The following is a 27,293-nucleotide window of genomic DNA, read 5'->3' on the forward strand; positions in this document are numbered from 1 at the left end:
AGAAAACTAATGGTTATCATATAAGTGTTACTTACATAAAGGAAGTCTTCACAATTTACCAAGACATTCAAATGCATTTGAATGGAACACAGCAGCAAGCACAGGACTTGGATCCAGATTCCTCCGGTTTGTATTTGTTGGCATTTTGGTATTTAATTATGATGCTTAATTTCCTCATGTCTGAGTTCCTCCTCATCTCTGAAATGGGGATCATTTCAGGAATTACCGTCCATGCTTACTCACGTAAGGACTGAAGGTTGCCCGTGTACATCTATGCGCCATCCGTACTTTATTATTTGATATTATTGAGACTTACGGGGAATGAAGCAATAGTGTATACGTTTGCCAAAACTAAAGCAACATTCTACAGATTCAGGGATGGAAAACCGAGGGGCTGACACTTCACGGTTCAGAAACACCGTGCCCACGGGTTGTTCCCTTCCGGCAGTCTGAGCAGGCGTTCCTTGCCAGGCAGAACCCCATCTCCTCCGGTCTCCTGGCATGCCCCATCGATGCTACCTTCCATACATGTGTAGGATTTCCTGAATGATTTGGTTCGAATAAGTGGAGCCAACAGATCCTGTAAACACAGGCATATTGTTTTGAAATCTCAAGGTATTTTCTTTCCCTTCAAATTCACCAGGAGGAACTGGCTTGTGCCCTTTTTCACACTGGGAACCCGCCCCCCCCCCCCCGAATGCATTCTTTGAGGGATTCCCACCACCAAGGCCTTGGTTAGTCCACAAGAAAAAAACATGACTAAGATAGACACACACAGCCCAATGCTAGCTCATTCTCCCAGATTCTGCATTTGCAGTCTAGTGCTTTCGGCTGAGGAGTAGTTCTTCTCCCTGCTCTGACATCTCTCCCCCCTTTGTAGTGTAGTCAGGATGTCTGTGGAGGGAAGTGTTGCCACATAGCGTAGCAGTGTCCATTTCATCGTATTAGAAAAGCCAGAAATACTCTGCATACACTTTCATGCCCAGGATCTTACGTCAAGAGTAAGTCACAGAACCAGTTATGGCTGCATTGAAGGCAATGTACAAATGCACATTATTCTAATCAACATATTAAAATTCAACCTTCTGTTTCTCTATGGTTACAGGTCAAGGTGCAAATCACTAGGAAAGCCAAAATTTATGAAAATATGGTGGTGTAACCAGTTGACTCTCGAATCTTTCATCCTGTCCTTGCAAACAGGCACTTCTGTGTCTCCTCCCTCCCCTCCCCCTGCTTTTCATTACGCATAGAGGTCACAGGCAGGTAAAAGGGAAGCAGTACGTTCTGGGCAAAAGAGTTAGAGGAGTCATTTCCCAGTTATACTTCTACCTCCGTCTTGGTCATTTCTTTTAAAGGAGTTTGTGACATATTATAACACTAAGTTTTGCAGATTTCACTAAGCTGTAGAGAAGAAAGAGCTGACAAAACTCTAATTGAATTTCACTTTATCAATCATTCGTAGAACTCTATGCTTGCTTATATGGAGTTTTCAATTCAAATATCAAAGATAATTTCATTCCAACAAGAAATTGTCTTCAACTTAGTATTAAGAAGATCCATGACATCCCAACGCCATTTGCCTGTTTAGGAAAACAAGAGATGTGCTTGTAGACCAGCAACAGAACTTCGTTTTAGCCTGGCTAATGTTTCAGACTAATACATTCAGGAGTTGGGGAGAAAATGTAATATGCTGGCCCTACTGAAGTCTCTTCTCCAAGTATCCACCTGCATTGGTAAGAAGAGTCCTAAGAAGATTGGCTCTGTTCCGAAGCCACACCACCAACTGTATCCATGCATTCGATGTCATTGAAAGTATTTTGCAGTACAATGTAGGAGTCCTGATCCTAGACTTTCGAAGCGGTATGACACTACGTTATTGGTATACTTGTTTGGATATTTACATTTCTTGAAATTGAAAGGCCATAAGTAAAAATCTTCCTTAGTGAATAAAGATATGAAAGAATTAAGGAAAGAATTGTTGCACGTTTTAGAGCAACCACCAAATCACTTTGAGGACAAAAGGTGAAGGAAAGCAGCCAGTGATGATCCCAGGGAATTTAAATTCTCTTGCTTGCTGTTCAATGAAATGTTAACATTTTCCCATCTCTAATGAAGAAAATTCATTGTTTCTAGCCTCAGTTTTCTACAAAATACATTATGATGTAGTTCTCAAATTATTTTTATTTATCATTTTTGTGTTATTAACAATAATCCCATTAGATAAATGAGGTTAACTGTCAAAATTATGAATTGGGGCCCTTTACCCCTTGACAAGATAGATAAAAACCAGCAGAAGCAGGGAAATAGCAATTAAATATCAGCTCACCAAATGCTCTGGTTTTGTAAATGGAATATAGCTAATATATACTCTGCTGTGTCACATGTGTTTGTTTACATGTGTGAAGTTTTGTGATACCTTCTGTACTATCTTCAGGTTCTGCCCATATCGTTTGATAAGTCTAAGGAAAATTTGATTTAAAAGAGTTTTTTTTAATTGGCAGCAAAAACATTAACCAATTGAATTTAATAAGAGATATTTTCAAGGACTAGGTCATATATATGGGGAATATTTATAAATATCATAATATCAACTTCCTTGTATAGATTCCATTCCCATTGTTCTATAAAACAAACGTCTCTTCTTGACTAAAAGACAAAAAAAGACCTCAAATTGAAATGGGCACTGTGTTTGATCAAAAACATTGATTCTTCATGAGGAAGTAGATGTTCAGATTTTCAGCCAGTAAAACTCTGTCCATTATTTTCCAAACAATTATTTCAAGATAAAGGAGACCACTTTCTCATTTGAATTGCTATCCAGTAATGTCTGAAGCACTTCTCTAATGAAAAGAAAATAATGTCACTCAAAATTTTATCTTGATTATGTAACTGTTGTTTCAAAGTCTTTCAGCTCAACAATTCCGCTCCCCTCATTAATCCAGTGCATCATTGTAGCCACAACCTTTGGCCTCAGGATGATTCATACTTGTACAATTGCTACAATAAATTTCAACCCAAGAAAGCAGTCACTCATAGGCAGAGACAGTATTTTCTCCACACAGTCAATGTCACGTGCTATGGCAGCTAAGGTCCAGGAATTTATGATCACTGAAATAAAAGTTTTACACACTTAATATAAGTGAAGCAAGCTAGGCCAAAAGAAACAGATTCCATGGTTTCCCTTATTTGCAATAACTAGTATATGTTGAAGACAAGCAGAAAAGGTCAAAAGCTATGTACATTTGACCAGATAAGATGATGTTAAGCAAAATGAACCCTAAGATAGGGACACAAGAGGTTTTATCCTTCTTTCTGTTGTTTTTAATGTATCTAAAGTGTACTATGTGATTTTTTTTTGTTTCTCTTATATGTTCCTCCCCCATGGTATAACCCTGTTTTCACTGTATTTGACATCGGTGCCTTGCATCTTGTATATACATTTTTCTAATTTGGGGAGGGGAAGGGAAATAACAAAATACTGAAACAAGGATACAGGTTGACCCACTGTAACAGACATGTACAAGACAGAAAACAATATTTGCAACTTAGGGGAGGAGAGGGGGGAGTTGGGAAGGTGGGGAGGGAAGGGATGGTAGGGGAAAAACAAAGAGGAGGAAATGTACTCATTACCTTACTCATGTAACTGTAACCACTCTGTACACTATTTTTACAATAAAAACATTTTAAAACATTTTACACAGTTCTCATCTACCTATAACAGATTCAACAATTGTAAATATGAACTTTTAAATTAAAACATAAAGTTGGAAGGAAGAATTGAAATCTTGCTTGAATAATGATAAAAAATGGCAATCCCAACTTCTGCTAATCGTGGGAGGGAGGTCCATATCCTCAGAACTACAGAAACAGTTGTTGGATTCTACACCATTACTTTGAAAGACACAAATCCAAACCCCACATGTGAAACTATGTGTGTGCCACACAGAGGACGCTGGGTCAGGCCTTCCTGTGTTCACAATGATTGGGCTTCGGTTTCCACTGCTGTGAAGTATGTAGACGTGGCAATGCCATAGTCACACCCTGACAATTAGTGTAATGTGAATGTTCAGTCTTCCTTCTTGACATGTGAAGCATCGAATCAATCTCTCCTGAGAAAGAAGTGTTGTTATTCAAGCTACATCAGTGATGCAGCCAATATTCCGTGCAAAACAGTCTCACTGTCTAACAGATGCCTAACTAGGGAGTAGAGCAGTTGAGTGAAGTGAGACATGGAAATCTCTCATTTATATGGGGAATGCATTGTTTTGCAAGACGGGTAATAAGTGCTACTTTGAAGGAAAACTCACCAAAGCTCTTTTTTATTACTTTAAATGGCCTGGAAAATCAACTTTGCCATGATATTTCCTGTTTCATCGAAGTATTGATTCAGGGGGAAACACTCAATGGCCATAAACATTTATTCTTAAAAGTGTTTTTTTATAAGTACATTATGAATATTGAAACATTTAATGAAGAGTCTGAAATACTGATGAAATAAGTCTTCAGGCACTGCTGAAATCTACAGATGAGCTGAATGAAGAACACAGCATTGGTAGAAAGGAAATGTTTCATAAAACACAAACAGCCGGTTTGTATAATGCCTGTCTAACCAATAACGAATTTGTCTTTAAAAAGTTTTAGCCCCTTTGGACTTTTACCATATGCATAGCTGGACTCAATATTGTAAAAACCCATTTTGGTTTTGGAACAAATAGACTCTCGCTCTACAATTACTCAATCATAATCAGTGTATATGAGATATGCTTGTATCATCCAGCACAAAATAACTTGCCAGCAGAAACAATCACTCTGCTATTTGGAAGATGGTAAGGGAAGTATTACTAATGAGACTGGAAAGGAACTTAAGGGTTCAGATTCACAACCCCAGTAATAGCAAAAGGCGACTATGGTGATCGCAGAGGTACTGTGTACCTCACATTCCTCATAAACAACCCAAAATGAATAAATAGACAGACCATTCGGAATCTCTGATTCTTTTTTGTATGATCCAAAATCCATGAAATTACCCTTTATTTATTTTTTGTTGGCCATCCTACAACTCCCTCCACTTTTTTTTCTTTTCTTTTCTTCCTTTTTTTTTCTGTCTCCTCTCAATATCTTGATTCTTTCTGTTCTAGTACAAACTAACCTGCTGTTTCTCAGGTTTCATTGTTGGGTATTTACTGTATCTTCACACACACACACACACAAAAGAAAAACCCTTTTATAAAGGGCTTAGGGGGCAGGGAATTGGGATAAAAGGCCTTGCTGATTTTCTCAGCGTTCCCCTGACTCTTCCTGAAGACAGCTTGGCGATTATTTTGGCATCTCCATTTAGGGAAACCAGTTGAGCCCTTCTCTTTCTCCGTGTTGAATTAGCCATCTAGAGGAACACTAGCAGCACACGACTGATGTGATTGCTCTCCTGTGGGCTCAGCCACTCCGACGGGGCTTCCTAATGCTGTGCCGACTCCAGTTCACGGCAGGCAAGGCAGATGGTCTACAGCCAGGACCCCCCCAACCCCGGCGGCATGGCTCCCACCTCTGGATCCACCATCTAGGCTGATGCACATTAAAAAAAAATGAGTGAAAGAACTATATCCCTTAGCAAACGTGTGTGTGTGTGTGCGCATGCACATGCAGATACAGAGGTTTGTGTGTGGAGAGAGGTGGAGAGAGAGCGACAGCAAGAGAAACAGAGAGGCAAAAAGTCAGAAAATGACCAAGGCGGAGAACAATGTTCACCACCAGCATCTCAATGCACTTGAGAATCAGCGCTTAGGAAACTCAATCGAGTCTATTTCACAGCCAAGCGACAGTGGTGTTCTTGTGGAATCAGAATGTAAATTAAAGATGTGGCGTGTCTATTTCTAAGATATTTCTGCATGTTCCAAAGAAACTAAACCAGGAAGGGAAGGATTCTAAGATGGATAGGTCACGTTTGTAATACACTCACATGGGAAATAAGAGAACCCTTAGGATAGCCGTTAGCCTCCCCTCTGAGAAAACGCCTTGTGCAGAAAGGATGGAAGAGGCCAAGTTGTCATCAAATAAAATAAGTGCTTGGTTTCTTTAAAAGGGGCATTTTTGCCTGACTTCAACACAACTGCACTTCCTTATTCATCTTCATAGTTTGCCCCTTTCTGCAGGAAACAAAAAATTGGAACTCTTTGAAATCATTTTTGCTGAAATTTAATTTTTATCTAACAATAAGTCCTCTTACAGGTATTTCCTAAATGATTTAAACCATTAAATATACACTTTTTTGTCATGGGGCCTGAACCCTGGTTGGCTAATGCTCTACCACTTGAGCCACAGCGCCACTTCCAACTTCCAGCTTGTTCTGCTTATGAGGTGCTGAGGAATCGAACCCAGGGCATCATGCATGTGAGGCAAGCGCTCTACCACTGAGCCACCTTTTTAAACTCTGAAAATAAGGACATTCTTTGAAGCACAAACTCTCTTAGCTTCTCTTCCATCCAATAATATTGCCACTGTTGATAACTCCTCTCTTGAAGGCCTTTTAGGAAAGTTATTTGGTAAGTACGAATAGTGGACTTGAACAGTTTTTACTTACTCCACCAAGAATGCAGACAATCATGACAGACAACACTGGCTGTCATTGTGTAGCAACCGTTTGCCCTTCTTTTTGTTTAGTTTACAGAATTCTTATTTTGTCCTTATCTGAAAAGTAAAGGCAATGCTACAGCAAACTCAACAGTCACACTGGAGATTAGATGATGTGGGCATTCCTGTGGAGGGCCTAACAGAATGCCTGCTAACATAAACGCTAAGTTATAATTATTATTATTGAGACAATAGGTATTGTTACAGTTCCTTCTTCAAGTCATAAAGGAAGAGTCAAAACGCATAGGACACACAGGGGAGTCATTGTCCAATAATTGATTGAAGAGCAGATATATGACCATATTTGGTAAATAACCTTATGAGAGGTATATTTTGGAAGGAGGGTTGCATCTGTTATTCACTGCTAAAGAGAGACTGCACCAAGAATGTATCTTTCCACAGTGGTGCCGTTTGGGATTATCTCATGTTAGGGCAATTCTTAGCAATTCAGCCAACTTCATAGAAGTAAAATAATTGGCACACAAAAGGAAACAAAGAAGAAAGGTAATGATCCTTGATAAAACACATAGAACTTCAGAAAACTCTGGGAACACTCACTTTTAGACATTTCATTAAAGAGAACAATAAATAACCATGTGGTCCCTGTCAGTTTTACGTGGCTAGTGTCTTACTTTGAGCCCAAAATATTCCTGGCATACATCATGCCTTTGTGCCCTTGCTCCCTCCTGTTTCCCTTGCCAACTTAATTTATCTGCTCTTTTATCTGGATTAATCAAGGTAGAATAACAAAGACATAACATTTTGTTAAAAAAATAAACTTGCAGGATGTCATAAAAAATAATTGCAAGGTAATTTATAGCCTCAAGTACATTAAAAAATAAATAACATTAGATGTGTGTACAAGAGGTAATAAAAAGTGATTAATACTGGACTATTAAACAGTGGAAGGTGGGGCTGGGAAGGTGGCTCAGAGGTAGAGTGCTTGCCTTGCATGCATGAAGCCCTGGGTTCAATTCCTCAGTACCAAATAAGTAGAAAAAGCCGGAAGTGGCACTATGGCTCAAGTGGTAGAGCGCTTGCCTTGAGCTGAAGAGCTTAGGGACAGTGCCCAGGCCCAGAGTTCAAGCCCCACGACCGACAATAAAAATAAAAATAAAAAAACAGTGGCTTGTAATACAAATCAACAATACAAGATACCTACCCAATTAAAACTCTTCATACTTTATAAAAAGTGAGGTAATTGGCAACCAACAGCAAATCTGGTGAAGGAAAAACATCTGAATGACAGGATTCTCTCCAAGTGGCAACAATAGAGATGAACCCACAGATTCAAGTGAATGTGAAGAAAATATTTGAACCAATTGACGCCGACAGATTAGAAATCAATGTGAAGTACATGAGTTTCTGGAAAAGTTATAAAACTGTCCATCCTGACTCTGGGAAGACACTAATAGCAACAATAAGCTAAAAAATACTAATTTTGAGATGCATGCACTGTCTCCTGGCTGCTCAGTCCCTCCTCATAAAGTTTAGTAAGTGAACCATTCCACTACGTCCACAGTACCACAACATCAACATGGTGATTCCATGACAGGAGCCGGAGCTAATGTCTGTGTTGAACTGAACTGCATTGTTCAGAATGAGTCCACGGGAAGAAGTCAGGCTCCCTACGAAGCCATAAATTGCAAATCAGATCACCTGGAAAATTTCCATCCGGAGGCAACAGTTTTAAGTGTGAAAGGCTTAGAACAACGTAGCTTGGCTAATCTCAGACATACTGGAGATCACAGAGGTTATGGCCAGAATGGCCACCTAGCACAGAGCTGTTCATTATGACAGAGGTCATAAAGGTTTCCAGATTGCTAACATTTTCCACACTGTCTTAGATTTTTAGGACTTTCTCCTGCTAGATATCACAATCTTGTAATCAACTACGTCCTAAAATGAAGGCTCTCACACCATGTCAATGAGAAAGGATTTCTGCACAGCCTGAATGGTTGTTACAGAGAGGCAGTCTGGCAGTTACTGCTGGAACATTCATTGCTATTCACATCAATATATAAGTGACGGTGAGATTAATTTATCTCACTGATTCATGTTAATATTTTAGAGGCCTTATTTTCCCAGCTTTAAATTTCTATTCATAGGCACTTTTCACGTTTGAAGTGCCGCACTCCCACTTCTACATGACAAGGAGAAAAGTTCAAGGGGCCTGAGCGTCTTTCTACTCGATAAGGTTTCTAAGTTCTTGGAAACCAGCCAGGCATAGCAAGCTCATTAAGTGAGATTGGGAGAAGATGAACTGAAGGAATGTTTTTCTGAGGGAAAAAAAAGTCACCGAAGGTAATCAGCCGCTGTGAATTTTCAAGTAAGTATGAAAAATGAAATTAAGTATCTTAGATTTTTTTTCTAGAAGTCAGGAATTCGACACTTCTAATTTAGCTAGGATTCATAGGAACGCACAACGCCGTCATGCTAAGAAACGGGCAGCATCTGACCATAGCCTTCAGGCTAATTTGGTCAACCTTGAACAGCTACAAAAGAGGTGCTGTGTGAGGGCCGAAGATGTAGTGCACTGGGTGAATGTTGGCCAAGCACGCAGGAGGCCGGGACTCCATCCTCAGCACTGGAATGACAGGGAGGGTGGTGATGACAGCTTTGAATGCCTGTGCCATGTAAATGTGTTAAGAAGTTTGCCGTGAGAACAGCAGGAAAGAACACTTACAAATCTCCTTTTCCATTGCAGTAATCTCTAAATATCTGCCTCTGGTATTTTTAAATAATTTCTGTTCAACTATTTAACTATTTAGACAATGTGATACTAGTGCTAAACAACTAGTGATAAACAATTAATAATAAACAACTAATAAATAAATAATCAATAACTAATAACCTAACAAACATTAATCCTTGGTTAAAAAAAAAAAACTAAAACACCAACACTTCTCTTCTGAAATGGTTCTCTTCTTGGGGCACTCTCGAATTGCTCCCGTCCCAGTTTGTTAAGGGAGATAACATGTATCTGAAAATGGAACATTTCCACGAGCAAATTTTCTTGTCACAGCATTAACATCACTCTCGAGTTGATCCATCATCAAGCATTTTCAGGAAATTCACAGACATTAGTGAATTCTGCTATTCCACTTGAAAATATCTAGCTGTAAATAAAAAGATAAGGAGGCCACGGCACAAGAATAAACTTAGAGAAATGACTTGGAGAACACGTAGCACACATGTGTTATGCTGTCCTTCACCTGTTACGGCTTACGTGTGTCAAAGGGATGTTTACATCACAGGACTTTATTACAGCGGTTGTACTATGTGATTCAATTCAAAGCACTTTGCTATTCTGAGGATAACAAAGCCGAAGTCCAGTAGAACAGAGTTCTTACATCTTAATAATAATCTAGCCACATTCCATGTCTTTGTTTGTATTTTCATGTCTCACCACCTGGGTATATGTGAAATAGACATGCACACAGAACATACATGCATGAGTATTTATATGCTGTTTTCCAGAAATACCTGGCCTCTTTTGTTATTACTTTGTTTCAACACCTTTTCTTGGAACATTCCTGATAAGCATTCTTGGTTAGCATTGCCTGGTACAGCAACTGGAGCTGAGTGTAGACCATTCTCTTCTCTCCAAGTTATGAACAACAGAAACAGCCAGAAAAAAACATCCTATGAATTATCTTACTACCTGAGTATGTTGAAGGCAGGGGGAGATGTTTCGATAGCTTTGCACTCCTGAAACTTACAGTACCTGAGAAATAATTTTTGCTCCCTAACGGTGGTCTGGTGGCAGTCAGCCTGCAGGCGTGGCGGTGCGTGGAGGAGGAAGGGCTAGTATCCATCTCAGCCGCTCTTCAGCCACCTGCGAGACGGGATGGCACCAGTGTTAAGTCGGGCTCAGCATGCAGGAGTTTCTCATGTCACGCTGGGCAGCAGTAAGGACGGAGAATTGGCCGTGATGGTGGCTGGAACCAAGTAAGCCTTGGATCAGATTCAGATAGGTGCGAAGGCAGGACAAAGGCCCAGATCTCCACCAGCTGGCAAATCCATTCTGGACTCCTCAGACGTGAGGTGCAGTTCTGTCTTCTCGTGGTTGGTTTCTGGCTTACGTCATCCTCCCTGGGGAGCAGCAACGATCAATGCTGCTCGCTTTGCTTTACACTTTGTCTCAGGTGTGGTCGTTTTAGGTGAGTGCGTTTTGTGGGCCAGTTCTCAAGAAGAAGAAACCTCAGTAGTCATCAAGGATTTGCTATTTCCAGACACAAGGCGAATGGCTTCTCACTGCACCATTTCAGCTGAACAACGCTGCATCGGTTGACATCTGTTTTATTTTAATGATGCTATTTTTTATCTTACTTTTAAAGTAGTCCAAATGAAAGACTAGTAGTTGGGAAGTGATAGACAGGGAGGGGCTGGTGAGCTGGTGCCTGGGAACTCAGCGAGATACACTCTCTGTTCAGTGCCTTAGTTGGCAACACACTGGGAGGAAGAAAATTAAAGCTGGAGATTCGCCATGCCTGGACCACTGTTACACCTAAATGTGTACACAAGGCGCTAGATATGAAAGAAATAAGTGTGCATTGGTTGCTATTTTCTCAAGTGATTTTGCTTTCGCCTTGATTTACACACTCACCATGAATTCACCCAGAATCATTGTGAAAACTCCACAGTGGAGTAACCTTGAACTTGGAAATCCTGGAGCCTTTCACTTGGTTCTGCATCCATGCCAGGCCTGCTAGGGACATGGAACACGCTTCTTCTCCAGGACGGTGAAGCTCATTGGACTGTCGACGGCGGTTACTTCACAAGTGAGAAGCTGAATGCCTTCCTTCTTCCCGCCTCTAGAACCCAGGATTCTTTCTTGATTGCTCAATCGTGTTTCTAACACATTTTTTCACTATTTATCTTAATATTTGTCTTAAACATATTTGTGATTTTGATCTAGAGATCTAGAGATTCCATTCTCCTGCTAGTAAGGAGGCCTCTTCTTCATTGTGTGTGTGTGCTTGTGTGTGTGTGTGTGTGTGTGTGTGTGTGTGTGTGTTGTTCATTGTTGTTTTATGCCTTTTTTCTAGAAATCTTGCCACATTTATGTTAACCTTTTATTCTTGTCTATTATAGCCACATTTATCACTTTTATCTTTCACTATTCCTCATGTCTGTCTGTTTCTGTCCTTGTGTCCAGTAGTATTTACCTGCTTCCAAAGGCCTGGCCATTTTTCTGTTAGATTATTTCCACTCTGTACTTTTCTTAGATTTGAAGATTTGTGATTATTGGCTATGTTTCCTTTCTTTTCATAATCACTGCAGTAGTCACTTTGATCTTTCCCTCAACTTGCTTTTGAGATTAGAAAATCTTTTCTTGGTTTTGTCTGATACGATGGAGAGGTACGTCTGCATTTTCCTGTTAGTGAGCGGGACTCTGCTCTCGGTATTGCCTCCTCCACAGAGTTTTGGTTATGGTGTTTATCACCCTTCCTCCTCCCTGGCGTCTGTGCATAGAACGCCTTCACTTCCAGTTCACCTTTTCAGATGAGGCAGGGCTGTCTGCTGCGGCAGATGAGTATTGATCCGGGACCACAACTTCAGCTTGGAAATGCTGACAACCCAGCTTCTGTGGGGGGGTGGGTCCCCTCTCGGGACCGCTGTGCTGGTCCTTGTGTGACAGTCAGTCTGCGAAGGCAGCTCCATCCTGGCAGAAAACCTGGATACAATGTATATCTGTGTGATGGTCGGTCTCTGGGAAGACAGGTCCATCCCCGCTGAAAGCCCGGATACAATGGATGCTCTGTCCTCCCCAGCATGCGCTTCCTGTGTGGGTTGCAGACAGGAGAGCTCAGGGATGCTCACGAGAGCAGGTTCGGGCCTTCCACCCCTGTCCTGGGCTTCCCATGGGACGTGGTAACAGACCAGTCATCGCTTTGCTCTTCTTTCTTTCTCCATCCTTTTGGCCGCCTGCTGCCTCTCTCCTGACTTCACTCCATCAGCTGAAGCTCGATCGCTCCCTTCTCTGTGGAAAGCGGCTTTTCTCCAGGGGTGAATGTGTGCTTTGTCTTCACGCTTTTCTGTGAAGCAGCGATGAGCCACCTATCCCCCAGGACCCGGGGACCCCGGCATGCGTGGGTTCCCACTCAGCCCTTCTTGGTTCCTCTACGAGTTCAAGGCCCCATGCAGCCTTCCTTGTATGAGGTCCGCCCACAATAATATCGAGATGTTTAAAGAGAGGGGAAAAAAATCATTTGTGGGCACAGTAAGAACAATGTGTATAGGCTTTTACTGAGCCAATCTGAAATGAAATGTATCAGTAGCAATTTACTATTTTATGTCTTTCATAGATAAAGGGAAACATGGTAAAATTGAACCATACAATGATTCCCAAATATCATTTTAACCACTGATGCCAAATTTACCCTAGTCTTCTCCCTGCAAAAAGACTTCCATCATTTGGAAGAAGTGAAAGGTGCACAAATTGTCTCTCTGTGTCTGATTTCCACTAATCAATGTTTAATTTTTCAGCCTTGCTGAAGTAATGTTTTTCTTCCTTGGCTTACCAAGTCATTTTCTTCGATTTTTTTTTTCATGAGTACATCTGCCTTTCAATTGTAAACTCACAGTAATATGCCTTTAAATGTTGAGTGTGGTTTCATCCAAGTGTGATGATATTAAGTTTTGTCTGCTGGGCTTAAGAAATTCTGTCGGCAATTTGAAAAGCTTTGAAATCCCCTCAAAACCCCAGGTAACATGAGGTGTTTTCTATTTTTACATAGAGGCATAATTTAATTTTGTAAAACCGTATGTCCTCATATAAAACATGTGTATCTACTTGTATTTTAGAATTGTCTGTTCTGTGCCAACAGTAGTAGCTGGAGAAATGAGAATGTTGAATTAGCAAATATTTTGAATATAAAGTGATCATTGCCGTGTCCTAGCAGAAGCCAACCTCAGCTGAGACTTAGCAACTGCTTCTAAGTTTGTCGTCTTGGTGTTTTCTTTCCTTTAGCAGGCTGGATTCTTGTTATCACTAGAATACACCATGCCAGCAGTTGGTAAAGTAGCATCTGCAGGACAAATGGCCCAAATGGCCCATTTGCATGACCCATGAGAACAAGAGCTGTTTATATGTTTGCAAATGGTTGGGGCAAATGAAATATAAATATCATTCTGTCATGTACGTCTATATAAAATTCGAACATGAGTCAGCCACCAGTGGCTCACACCTGTAATCCTACCTACTCAGGAGGCTGAGATCTGAGGATCATGGTTCAAGCCAGCCAGAGCAGAAAAGTGTGTGAGTCTCTTATCTCTAATCAACCACCAAAAAGCCAGAAGTGGTGCTGTGGCTCAAAGAGGTAGAATGGAGTGCTAACCTTGAGTAAAAGTTGCTCAGGGACAGTGCCTAGGCTCCAAGTTAAAGCCCCAGGACTGATCAAATGTCAGTGGCATTCCCTAAATACCCTTTACCTAAATGGAGCACCACCATGCCCATTCATGTCCATAGAGTCTCTGATTTTCTCCCATGCTTCAATAGCAGTGTGGAAAACGTGCGTTAGAGAGACCCGAAGTTTCATGTAGACTAAAATATCTACTATTTTACGGGGGAAGTGCTGTATTGATCAGAGTTTCCCAAATCTAGCTGCTATTTAAGAGTGTATGGCTATGAAGAGCACAGTCTGGGGTCTTCACTCCTCTGCTGATCATCTGTGACTGGGAAATTCCATATCATTTGTGTACATCAGTTCTCCACTGATAATCATACTCTTACAATATACAGGAGAATGAGGAACATTTTCCTATGTTTACTTCATTTATACTATGTGAGATTACTAAGCATAAGTGTTAAGAGATACTCAAAATTACCTTTGGGAAGGAATCCTCAAAATTCATGCACAGCAATCTAATAATATAAATTTATAAATTTTTATCAAATCCTAATAAAGGGTTGGGGAGGTGGTAGATGTATTTCTTGCTTCTAAGAATATTTCCTAGAAAGAATATTTTATAGAAAAACAAACAGTACTTTTTATAGAGTGAATGAGGAACTACCTTGCATAAACGATGAGTGTATGTAGACTGTCTTCCTCAATCCACTTGATTTAGCCTTTAAAAATCTACTCTAAAAAGATAATGTTCTCCAGATGCTAGAACACAAAAAGATAGATGATATTTCATACTTCTTCTATATAAATATATTACCAATTTAATACATTAATAATAGCAAAAGTGTTCTTCCAATGTAGTTAAATTAGCTTAATATAAGAATTTATCAATGCATGAAATTAAAGATTTCTTGGCAGAATAAATCAAATCCTTATATATTTGCTAAGTTCTTATAAGATTTCTTGGAGTAAGTTATCTGTTTAAATGTTTAATTTTAAAAATCAGTGTCAACTTCCATTAACTATGAAATTTTAGGGGTAGAGAAAATTTGACAGGGTTTGGTACAAATACATTCTCTAAATGCAGCTATATATTAATGCTTCATTCTTACCTTTGCCTTTAAAATTCCATAGTTCCTAGACCATACACCTCCTCACGTAGGTCTGAAGTCCATACATTTGCTAGGAAGTATTTACCTATAAGGCATAGGTAAACAAGTTTTGTTGTTTCTTCTCTTGTGCATTGTGTTTAAAAGGAGAAACTGAGGGAAAGTAATATTAATAGTCTGCTACAATAGAGTTTCAGGATTGCATTTAACCAAAACATGTAAAGGAGCTGTGCACACCGTGAATGGAAGAACAGATTTCTGTGGGGAAAACGGGACAGGAACCATCCCCAGGGGCACGAAGAAATGGTGGAGCACTATTGTCACCCTCTAAGAAGACCTAGCGTTTGCTCATGTATTGATCAACATTCTGAAATCACCAGAACTTTTTCTTAATACTGTTGTCACACTAAATGGAAAAAAAAACACCCTGGAAAATCAAGCAATCCAAGGCAGCAGCTGTAGGTTTTGGCACAGAAGGAAGAAAGAAAACACACAGCTGACAGAGATGGCAGTGCGTACCAGGATGGATCTAAAATTGGGCCAAGTAGCAGCAGTGTGATCAAGCGTGGTGGAGGACTGAGCGCCAGCACCACCATCCAGCAGCACTGCTACTACCCAGAGATTCTGAGAAAATTTCAGCACAAATAATGGTTCTTAGCCAAGTCTTGCACATACAAATGGTAAGCCAAACTCTTCCATAAAAATATGCCCAAGCTCAGTATCTCCAATCACTTAATCATGCTATCCCAGAAATTGTTTTTTCACCAACAGCCTTTCACTTGTTAAGTACCTAATGGTTTACTAAGTACACCTGTGGTCATAGAAAATACTTTACTGATCCCATGTCAAATGGTTTCTTTGTAATTCTCAACCACTTTAGGTATTCTGGGAGGGTAATATCCACACCTCACATCTGGCGCCTGCGACCACAGGGACCAGGAGAGACTTCCACATGGTGCTTTAGATGGAGAGCTTGAACAAAGCCAAAGGAAGATGATAGAATGACTCTGAATGCATCTGGGACTATGGACAGCAGAATACACTCAGAGCCATAAGGTGATAACTTAAAAACAAACATGCATCAAGCAAACTCTGTTCCAAATTTGGCCAATTTTTTAGATTTTAGGAAACTAAAATTACAGTCAAAATACCCTCATTTGCAGATCAAATCATCTGCATTTGTAAGACTCTAAACATCTCACCGAAAACCTCCTCAATCTGACAAACACATTTTGCTGCATAACAGAATGTAAAATCAACATTAAAAAAATCCATGCCTTTTCTATATATAAAAATGAACAGGCTGAGAAAGAAATCAGAGAAATAATTCCATTCACACCAGCCTCAAAACATAAAAATACTGAGGATAAACTTCACCAGGGTAGCAAAGGTTTCTGCAATGAAAACTATAAAATGCTGAAGAAAACAATGGAAGGAGACAGAGAGGATGGGTATGTCTGGCATCTTTATGGACTGGCAGAATCAATATCATGAAATGGCTATACTTCCAAAAGCAATCTACATATTCAGAGCAATACCTGTTGAAGTCCTACTGGCATGCCTCACAAAAGTAGGTTTTAAAAAAGGCAGTGCAAAAATCCAGATGGAGACACAGAGACCATAAGTAGAAAAAGTAATCCTGAATGAAAATAGCAACCCAGGAGGTGTCATATACCAGGCTTCAGATTGCACTTCAGAGCCATACTAACAAAAACAGCATGGTACTGGCCCCAAAGTAGACATAGAGACAAACAGGGCAGAACAGAGTGCCCAGAAATAAAGCCACATAGATATAGCCATTTAATCTTTCACAAAGGAGCCAAATACTGACACTGGAGAAAAAAGATAGCTTCCTCAAAATGCAATGCTGAAAAAGCTGGTTATTTACAGACAGAAACTAGAACCCAATGCTTGATAAGAAATGTACTCATTATCTTGCCCATGTAATTTTAACTCCTCTGTATGGTATTTTCATAATAAAAAATTTTTAAAAAGCTAACCCCAAATGGCTCTAAGACCTCAACATAGGATCTGGAATTCTGAAATCATAGGAAAAGATAGAGACAACTCTGGAAGACACAGGGACCAGTGAACATTGTCTGAATAGGATGCCAGTTACCTGGGAATAAGAGCAAGAACTGGCAAACAGAACTTCATCAGATTTAAAAGATATTGCACATAAAAATATAAGAAAACAATTACCAGAACCAAGAAACAACCCTCAGAATGAGAGAAAATCCTCACTAGCTATTCAACAGGAAGATTAATATCCAGAATATGCAAAGAGCTAAAAAATTACACAAGGAAAGAATAAACAACCTAATTTAAAGTGGGCAAATTTATTGAACAAATAGTTCTCAGAAGAATAAACACAAGGGGCTAGTAAATGAAGCAATGTTCAACATCCTTCAGCATAAAGAACATGCAGCTCAGAACTACACTAAGACTCCATCTTCCCACAGTCAGAATGGCCCTTTGCATGGAGGAAACCAACCATAACAGATGCTGGAGAAGATGCAGAGCAAACAAAACCTTTAGTGAGAATGGAAACTAGCAATTGTTATGGAAATCAGTATAGAGGTCCCTCCAAAAACTAAAAGCAGACCAAGCTTGGGACTCCATTTCAAATAAAGACCAACCAATAATATTACTGGACATGAGAATTGTTCATATTTGAAACTTTATAATAGCCATGGGCTTGTTTATTATGTTGCTATAAACACGCATGAAATTGCAGGAACACAGGTACAAGGTGGCAGGAGGCCCCATCACGGGAGCTCTGATTTTCTCATCTTGGCTTGGGCCATCTCTACAGCATTCCCCTTGCATGGGATGGGGCTTGTCTGTTGGGCTGTCTTGAGCAACAGACCAAAGCAATTCAGCATCCAGGCCAGAACCTGACAAGACTGCCTGCTACTTCTGCTATCCTGGAACCCCAGCTCCTGGAAGTCCTTCAGGCCCAGCCAGCATGTTGTGGGGCTGGTGCGTGAGTGCCGGGTGTCCACACTTCCTGATGCAACACCTCTGCCATCAGCCACTCTGGACAGCCAGCCCTGCCCACAGCTGACTTCAACCACGCTACAGGACAAAGACCAGTACCAGGAGTCCTGGCCACATGCAGAATTTTACACCACAAGGAGACACTGTTGCTTTAAACCATTATGCTTTGTTTGGATGGTTTATTACCAAGCAATAGATAAGAACAATAGACTACATGGTAAGCACTCAGAGGATACATAGAACTTTAAATAGCGAAAAATATAAAATATCAAATCCACATACCTTGATGAGCTTAGGAGGCGTTAATAAAATTTTTATGCAGTCGGGAGTTCAATGCATATCCACAAAATCAAGAAAAATGAGGGAAGCTATAGGTGAGAATGTTGAAAGGTGTGACATTGATCACACCGCACTGGATTCATACACTGCTGTTCTATGGCTGTTCAACTTCTTTGTACAACCACTTAAAGATACCAGGATCAAAACAAAACTAAAATAACATTTTTGTTCATTTCCTAGCATGACCTTCGACATAGGAGGTGTATACAAAACATCCATTACTTTCTAGTGGGACTCTGAATCATGTCAACAACCTTGCAAATGTCTTTGGGTGCAGATTCTTCTGGAAACTTTCACTCCAGCATCCAAGCTCTCTGAAGTCCCACCAGCTGAAAGCTGTGGTGTGCCAGAACTATAGACGTCTTACTCACTTCAGAATGGGTTATAAAGTGATTGTGAAAGAAAAGCAAAACTCTTATGGCCTTAGAAAGAGCCACCCTTGAGTTCACCCATGTTCTATCTGCAATAACTTAGCCATGTGGCCCCAGACACTGCAGAGAGCTGTGAACATGCTCTGAGACCGAGAGATGGATGAGGAAAGATGATAAACACCCCCCTTGTGCTCCATTTCTCATGATTTACACACAGAGAAAATAGCATCCCTTGAACAATCCAGACATAACCAGTATCCCATGAGTATTTTGCATTTAACTCTTGCATCACTGTGTGCAAATACAATCATCAGTGAACACCAGCCAATAAATAAACTTAAAAGTGAATTGCCGGGGGTCCAAATGCTGTCTTCAGCATTTTGCTGATTATCAGGAAACATTAATAGAAATGCTTTTAATTCTCACTTTATATTCACCAATGATACATTATTTAAAAAGGAAGCTCTACGTGCGGAGAAACTAAGGGTATAAGAAGCCATTAAAGATTATAAACTGCTTTGTAGGATTGTGACTCTGGAAGCTAGAAAATGCATGCACCTGTGTCATTCTGGCTCTTTGCTCTTTTGGAAGGTCTAATGAGTTGTCTTATGATTACTATCTAAGTGGAACATCCCAGAGGAAATGGATCCAGTCAGCGGTTTTGAGAGACATTGTGGGTCTCATATTTTTAATACCAGGCGTTGGAAATCCACCTTCTAGTGTCTCAGGATGGATTTAAGCCTGAGGCTGCTGTGCTAATCACAATGGGATTTCTGGGAGATTAGAATGTGCTTTCTTGCATAGGTGCTAACTTATCAAGGTTTATGTTAGCAATTCGGGGATTGCAAATAAGCACCAGGAGAGGTCATTACGAAGCGGGAAATTTATTGATTCCGGTGTCCTCCATTTATCACCGAATTTGCCTTATACATTTCAGCACAATATAGAACATTTTTAGTGCAATATTTCCCTTGCCTTTGGCAGGGTTTAAACAAGATCTAATCTTTTTCCACCCGTTTTATCAGTCTTTAATTCAATAAGCATTGCTAAATATCACACTCTCTTGCTCACCTGGTCTGTTAATTCCTGTTGAAAAAACCAAATGAGAAAATGAAGCCCTGAGCTTGCACGGCTAGCGTGGCCTTGATCTGTCAGGCACACACCTCTCAGTACACGAGTGCTTACGTCACTGTGCTCATCATCTTACAAGTCACAGGGGCTGATCCTGGGGCTTCTCTATGTCATTCAATGGACAGCTTTCTTAGTGCCTGGACCAGCTCTTCCCAAGTCACGAAACATGTGAAATACTGACCATCTCTGGCTAATTTTCTAGCAGAGATCATCCCTAATAAATTCACATTTCGGAGAGACATAGGTCAAAACCCAGGGAATATAAATTTTATCCCATGCTGTGAAAAATAGTTCTAAAATAAATTGCAATCTGTATTAATTCAAATACTTATTTTGACCCTCCAGCCACCCTTTAGAGAATTTCAAAAGCATGTTTACTGTATCTTGCTCTTTCTCCCCTCTCTCATCCCACACTCCAAATGGTTCCCATTCAATTTTTGTGCCTTTGTAGTTTGTAATCTAGATTCAACATATGAGAAAAAACACTGGGATATTTTTCTTCTGACTTTGGCTTATTTCACTTTACACGACATGATGTGGGAGTAATTATGGTCATGTTTTATAAGCAGATATGAAAGTGTCACAAGGAAACACATGCTTGTGAACAAGTAAGATATTTTAATTGAAAAATTTAAATGCATGGTTAACTGTCAAAATGTGAAACCCAAGGGCTAGGAGAGGCAGAGTATTTCCCTGTTGTAACTGTACACACTCTCATCCTTCATCATCACCCACACGACCAACAGCACAGACTAAACTCAGATGGAAATAAGCTCTGTAAATGGTAACATAATAGTTTTGAGTTAAGAGAGAGAAAGAGACAGAAAGAGAGAAAGACTGTGTGTGTGTGTGTGTGTGTGTGTGTGCGCGCGCGCGCGCACTCACCTGATAATACAAAGTAATATCAAAGCATTCGACGGGAACTTAGAGTAACTCGATTTCTTTCCTCATGTTTTATGTACAGGAATGCACAAACATTCATAGCATGAAATGCTTTGTCTTCACACAGCAATTGTGAGACACCTTTAAATAAATCAATCACATTTTGTTTTATTTTGTTATCCTTAAACGAATAAAACAAGAGAATTTGAATGCATGTGGTTATCATAAAAACTTTGGCAACTTCTTCAGAACTACAAAAGTACATGGCATCTGGCTCAATCTAGAGGGACTTTAACTCTAGCTCAGTCTTAGTTCCCAACAACACATTCGTACATCCCCAAACAGCTAATCATGAAAATATTAATGAAACAGCAATGCTTTATTTATCAGACTTGGCTTACTAGCCTCTGATTACACTGCCAGAGAAAAGAAATATTAAAATAAATGTTATTTGCATTCAGCACTGAAAATAAATCAAAAGAGGTCCGCAATTCCTGATATAATAAATTCCAGTCAAGGATCATTTTTTAACCTTAAATCAGATTGATAATCTTAGTAAATCTAGAACAACTTCAGCTAGGTATAATGGGTCAGGTGGAATATTAAAATTCTTAGATAAACATTTCAAAACTTCATGTAATATATCACAAATGGCTATACTATACTTTGGCTATTCAAAATTATTTATTAGGGACTTAGGCATTGAACCATAAAAATTACAATTCATTAAACGATGCCTTCTGTGTTTATAATAGACCTTGCACTGCTTTATGAAAATAGTTTACTTTCTTTTGAGCTAGTTGCCCAGGCTGGCCTTGAACTGCTATCTCCCACCCTACTCCCTCCTCAGCCTCCAGTGTAGGGGGGAAGGAAGACCAGGCCACCACACCCTGCTTGGATTGGCTTCTCTTGTGTGTTGTGTCAAGGTTAAATGTTAGGCTGAAGCAAATGTTGGCCGGCAGCAGAATTCTCCTAGGTCAGTGAAGGAACAGGAGACGCCCTGAGCTCGCCCCTGCGAGGGCAGTTAATGGTCCAAACAGCCAGCTGTGGCGCGTCGGCTGAACCATGCCGAGGGTCCAAACCACCTCTAAGTTTTCAACCGTTATCCTTTCTTCTATGTTTGGTTTGGTTTGGTTCGGTTTCTTGACAGTACCAGGGTTCAAAACCCAGGGCCTTGAGCTGTCTCAGCTTCTTGGTTTGGCTGACACCCATCACTTGGACCACTCCAGCCTGGCTCTTTGATGGTTCTATTGGAGACGGTTCTATGGGAGAGGCACATTTCTACCAGGACTGGCTGTGGTCTACAGTCCTCAGGATGCAAGCCTCCTGCTCACAGCTGCAAGCCTGCAAGCCCAGTTCTTACTTGTCTCTCTCATCCCACTCAAAAGTCCTTCTGGGAATCCCAGTGCATTCTGCCCCATGGTTTCCCTCCGTGCAACGTCTTGTTTCTCCATTTGGATTGCAATGGCTGCCACGACATGACCTCCTTACAGATTGTTTTCATAAGACACATTTCAAACCCTCCCCTTTCTGGAAACTTGTGCTTTCAGACAAATCTAACCCATCTCCTGTGCATATTCACTCTGCAGTTAGACTTCACTCATTCATAGTTACGGCAGCAGTCAGAGGTAGCAGAAATTGCATCTCTAGAATTGCAGGCACAACAAAGGATGGCCCGAAACGGGAATGTCAGGTTCAATCTGCCGTGCATTTACCACGTCCCGCAATTGACCACGGCAGAGTTACACTCGCATCAAGAATGACCAGTTAATTAACCTTCGTATAATTCAAAGTCGCTCCCTCGCTGCGGCAAGCCAGCAAAGTCAGCGCAAGGAGAGCAGCATCCTTACTCATTCCACGCCAGGCAGAGAGGCAGCTGCTGCCTTCCAGCCTGGTTTCACAATTCTTGATGCTGAGCTCAGTACCAAGCTATCCCTCACCCAGAGCTGCAGCAGACACGCTAAATAATAAATTTGCATTGCTATCTTTATAAAAATCATATAAAGCATGCTGTTGCACCATTTACAATTTCAGAGGCATTTTTTAAGTTGGCTAAAAACACCAAAGATCCACATTCTAAGTGTTTTTAAGTATCGAAGACTTCTCAGCTATCAGCCAAAAACACACAAGCAAAACTGAAGGTACGGTGAAGGGTAACCCTAGCTACAGGAGAGGGTATGGGTGAGACGCTGGAAGTCCAAGACCAGCTTGGGCAAATGCAGGAGATCCTATCTGAAAATGAACACAAACACAAAAGCTGCGATGTAAACAAAAGTAAGCCGACATCACCAGCCACCACCATTAGTCAAATCTGGTGACTTCCAAATGACCATTCACTGCTTAAGCCTGAGTTATTACTGTCACATCCATTCAGTGCCTGAAGGCAGTCCAACCTCCGTACCCCACACTCAAACCCATCACCCAGCCTGCCAGGCTCCATGACTTCCCCTTTCACGCTGCCCTTTCCCCCTTCCTAGACTCAGGAAAGCAAGAGATTCCGTCTGCCCTGCCCTCTCCGCGGTCACCGGGCCAACCATCTTAAAGTCCACCTGCAAATATTTCCCCTGCATCCTTCTAAACCCCCTCTCCTGCGTGCACTTCACCACGTCTCCCGTGTGGACGCTCAGGCCCTCTTGCTACGGCAGGGATCTGTCAGCCAAGGCTGGCCTACAATTTCCTCAGTGATTTCTCCATGTCCACAAGATTAAAGTTCCTAGGTGAGTTCTTCCCACCACTGCTCTCCAGCCTCGGCTGCTGGAGTGCTCACCATTCCTGCTTAGACATGGTGCTAATGCTCCGTTCCTCTGGTGGCTTAGCAATATTTACCATCCTCTGCCTGAAAGCCATCCCTGTAAGTCCCTGGACAACACCTGCCCATCAATCATCTAGCTGCTCAGAATGACAGAATCAGGACCGTCTCCCCTGCCTGCACTCTCAGGGCCCGCCCATCCCCTCCTATGAACCTGTTCTCCTAGTCTTCTCCTGAGCGTCTGGGGTGTGTGTGTGTGTGTGTGTGTGTGTGTGTGTGTGTGTGTGTGTGTGTGTGTGTGTGTGTGTGTGTGTGTGTGTGTGTGTGTGTGTGTGTGTGTGTGTGTGTGTGTGTGTGTGTGTGTGTGTGTGTGTAGGTCTCTGGTCTCTCCACCTTACTCACAGCTACCATTTTAAATAGAAACATCACAACCCCATCTTCAAACGTGACATTCAGTCTTCACATAGAATGCACCAGAATCTAAAGAATTTTTTTAACAAAGTAGACTAAAATTTAGCCTCAAGGAATATTTCAAGTCTGGGCTTTGAAGCAAAGTCATTCATTTCAAACCTAGAATTCTTCGACATGAGTTGTACAGCATTGGGCACATGACCAGATGTAACCCAGATGTGCCTACGTGACCTCATGTGTGACCCGGAAGCAGTATTCCTGCCTGCCTCACACTCTGTGAGAAGGAGAGATGACAGATCACATACCCTGACTACAGCGGTGCCAGGCACACAGAAACGCTGCTGTTTAAAGGACTCGCCTCAGTTCTCCATCTTGCTATGAGGCCCCCCAGCTGCGGTCAACTGGCTCAGTATATAAAGACAAACACTTCTATTGTCCATAAAATAATGGGGGGAGCAGAAAGTTCTCAGTAGAAACACCCCAAGCAGTATTAGTGGCCAACTGTGTTTGACAGCTGAATTGGGCGAAAAGTTCTTTACTGATGGTGCAGTTGTGCTCATTTAAAACCATAACTTTAGCAAATTTGAGCTCAATTGAAATTGTTTATTACTATCATTAAAAATAGATGACCTTGGAATGTATAATAGGTATAAATGTCCACACAAGCACTAAGTTCAAGAAATTAAAATTCATAGTGACTTCAATATACAGGATTTTCTGTGAACTATCTCAACCTGGAAAAAATGTATTTTTTGAAGCAAGTAGTCAAAGAAAAATATTCATTTTTCCTATGCTCAGGTTTCAACCAGGACTGTTGAAAGTTAAGGCTCCATAGAAAACTTTATAGAGTGTTTCCTCAGGTATATTCTTTCCAATATGCCTTGGTTTTATATTAAGTCTAATAACAAAGATTACATTTTTAATTGTTTTTATTATTTTCCCCCTGGGGTTGTGAAACTTCAGTATCACTCTAATTTGTGGTATTTAAAGGGCTAGGGCTCTCATCTGCTCTCATTTCCCAGATACTTCAGCATGCTGGCACAACAAATCATTCACAAACACCAGCTCAATATCATCGCCAATCTTATCTTGCCATTGTGTCTAAGTCATTTTTCTTCACTCCACATGAGTAGAATCACTATTCTAAGCATTAAACCCTAATATAACTCCTTATCAGCCAAGCTGATCTCAGCAGGTACTAACAAGTGTTCACAAGCCCATGTTCCCAGCTCTGCCCCTTTGGTCAAGGTCTCCATGTTTCCTGCCTGATGCCCAGGGGAATGTCTACTCTAACTTCCTCTGAGACAATTCACCCAAGTACCTGAGCCGCATCTGGACTAAATCACAAGCCAAGTAGACCATCCGCCCTGTGACAGCCCCCTCACCACAGCACTCGATGGAGCAACTACTAATGTTGGTTGGTTGGAGTAGACAAAGGTCTTTTGGGCCATGATCTTGGGAAGACAGCGTGCTCTTTCTGTGGTCATCCAGCACCTTGCTAATGTCCTAGAGAATCTCCATCCTGATTATCTGAGCATCTTCAAGACAGATTCCACAAAACTTGACCCCTTCGATTCTGACAGCAGGAAGGCAAGAACTCTAGCTTAGAACCGAGCAACGGGGAGTGTCCACACCAAATCTCTAGTCGGGCATGGGTAGCAGGAGAGGCCCCTGGCTTTCTCCGAGGCAGGGCTTGCTAGGTCACTTGCCTGGCTCAGGAACTCTCCAGCAGAGCTGATGCTGCCCGGGGCTGTGGAGGGAGGCAGTGGACACAAGTCAGTCCCACGGTATGGGGTTGGATAACAATTCTGGAGGCTGAGTCCTGAGCTGGATCTTTGGGGCCCTTCTACTCTATGATTACCCATTCCTTTTTAATAAATGCCTTTGCTGCTTAGCACTTTATGCAGCCTTTATCCAAGTAAAACTGCAGGTCTATTTATACCTCCGGATGTACTAGGTCTACCTGGAATAGATGCAGTGTCTGATGAAATAAACATTAGATTTAAATGCTAAAACTACTCTTTCCAAGGACTGATATGCTTTCCAAGTCTTGTCTGCCACACGATATCTTATTTAATTTCACCACAACTTTATAGCAGCCATATTATTCCATGATGCACTGAGAACAGCCAGAGATTAACTGACCTACCCATGATGCTGGTGCTCTGGATAATCACAGCTCTGGAAAGAGGGAGGTGAAGTCAGCCAGGCTCCTGCTCAGGGGTCTCAGGTTCTTTTATATTTTCTGTAAGTTCCAAATGAGAGGCCTCAAATCGTTTCCCCACCTGTGCTGGTTTATTATCCATGTGGCTGGTTCCTTTGCACATGGCGCCACTAGAAATGAAAGCACTGCTGGCCTTGTGCCCCGTGCTGCACTCTGACCCCATGTAATCCTCAGGCCTTCACGTTCTGTGGAGTGTGAGCGCCAGGGTCTGTATTTAACACATCAAACATCCATCCTTCAACCTTGCTGGGATGAATAGGTGCTCTTCTCTTAAATGTCAACAGAAAGTCAGAGTAATCCCTGGTCTTTTCTTCTCAGACACTAGGAACACTTAAAGAATACAAACACTTTTATCTGGGCCCTTTTGAGAAGGTATAATAAACCATCTTAAAACAGAATAACTGCTCAAAACTTAAGTTGGAAAAACTATTGAACACTCATACAGAAATTGACAAGGCTGATCTCTACTGTGTTAAATAACCATTTGTCATCTCTAAGAGCATACTAACTACAAAAGCAACAGCCCTCCTAAAGATTTTAACACATAGATTTTAAAACTTCATTTAACTGGTAGTCAGATTATTCACAGAATAACAATATCCCATTAAAACATCTCTTCAAAGGACACAGAAATACTTGTTGGCCTTACAAGAAAAAGTTCAGAATGTATTCCAAAGCAATTACTGCAGAGAACACTTTAAAGACTTTAAATAAAACATTAATGAAACCAATATTTAAGTAAACAGAGAGCCAATATTTAAGTAAATAGACATATAACCTGTACCATGCATGAATGTGGACATACAGCTTGTAACATATACACAGACTGCACCAGTTTCCAGTCAGGCTGATTAACTCACCTAAGCACCATGGCTTTCCTTTCCATTCTTTTATTAGCATCAATTAGATGTGCAACGGGGTTTCAATTTGAGGTTATTTGTAGATGCATACGATGTACCTGGATCCACCCGAACCCCGCCCATCCCTCTCAACAAGCTTCACCGTTCCATCATCACACATGTCCATAAGATCCTTGCACCATATCCAACCTTCTTCATATTTGTTCCCTCCAACTAGTACAGCCCTGTCCCAGAGGAT

At 41.1% G+C, this 27,293-nt stretch overlaps 1 protein-coding gene across 1 annotated transcript in view; it reads right to left on the minus strand.

Annotated features, from left to right (window-relative positions):
• LOC138827050 (uncharacterized) overlaps positions 1-27,293 on the minus strand; it is a 73,946-nt gene that overhangs the window by 212 nt on the left and 46,441 nt on the right. The gene's annotated exons all lie outside the window — the stretch shown is intronic.

The sequence above is a fragment of the Dipodomys merriami genome, unplaced genomic scaffold (assembly GCF_024711535.1).
Source record: "Dipodomys merriami isolate MVZ:Mamm:240054 unplaced genomic scaffold, mDipMer1.0.p SCAF_15, whole genome shotgun sequence".
In the NCBI taxonomy this organism is placed as follows: Eukaryota; Metazoa; Chordata; class Mammalia; order Rodentia; family Heteromyidae; genus Dipodomys; species Dipodomys merriami.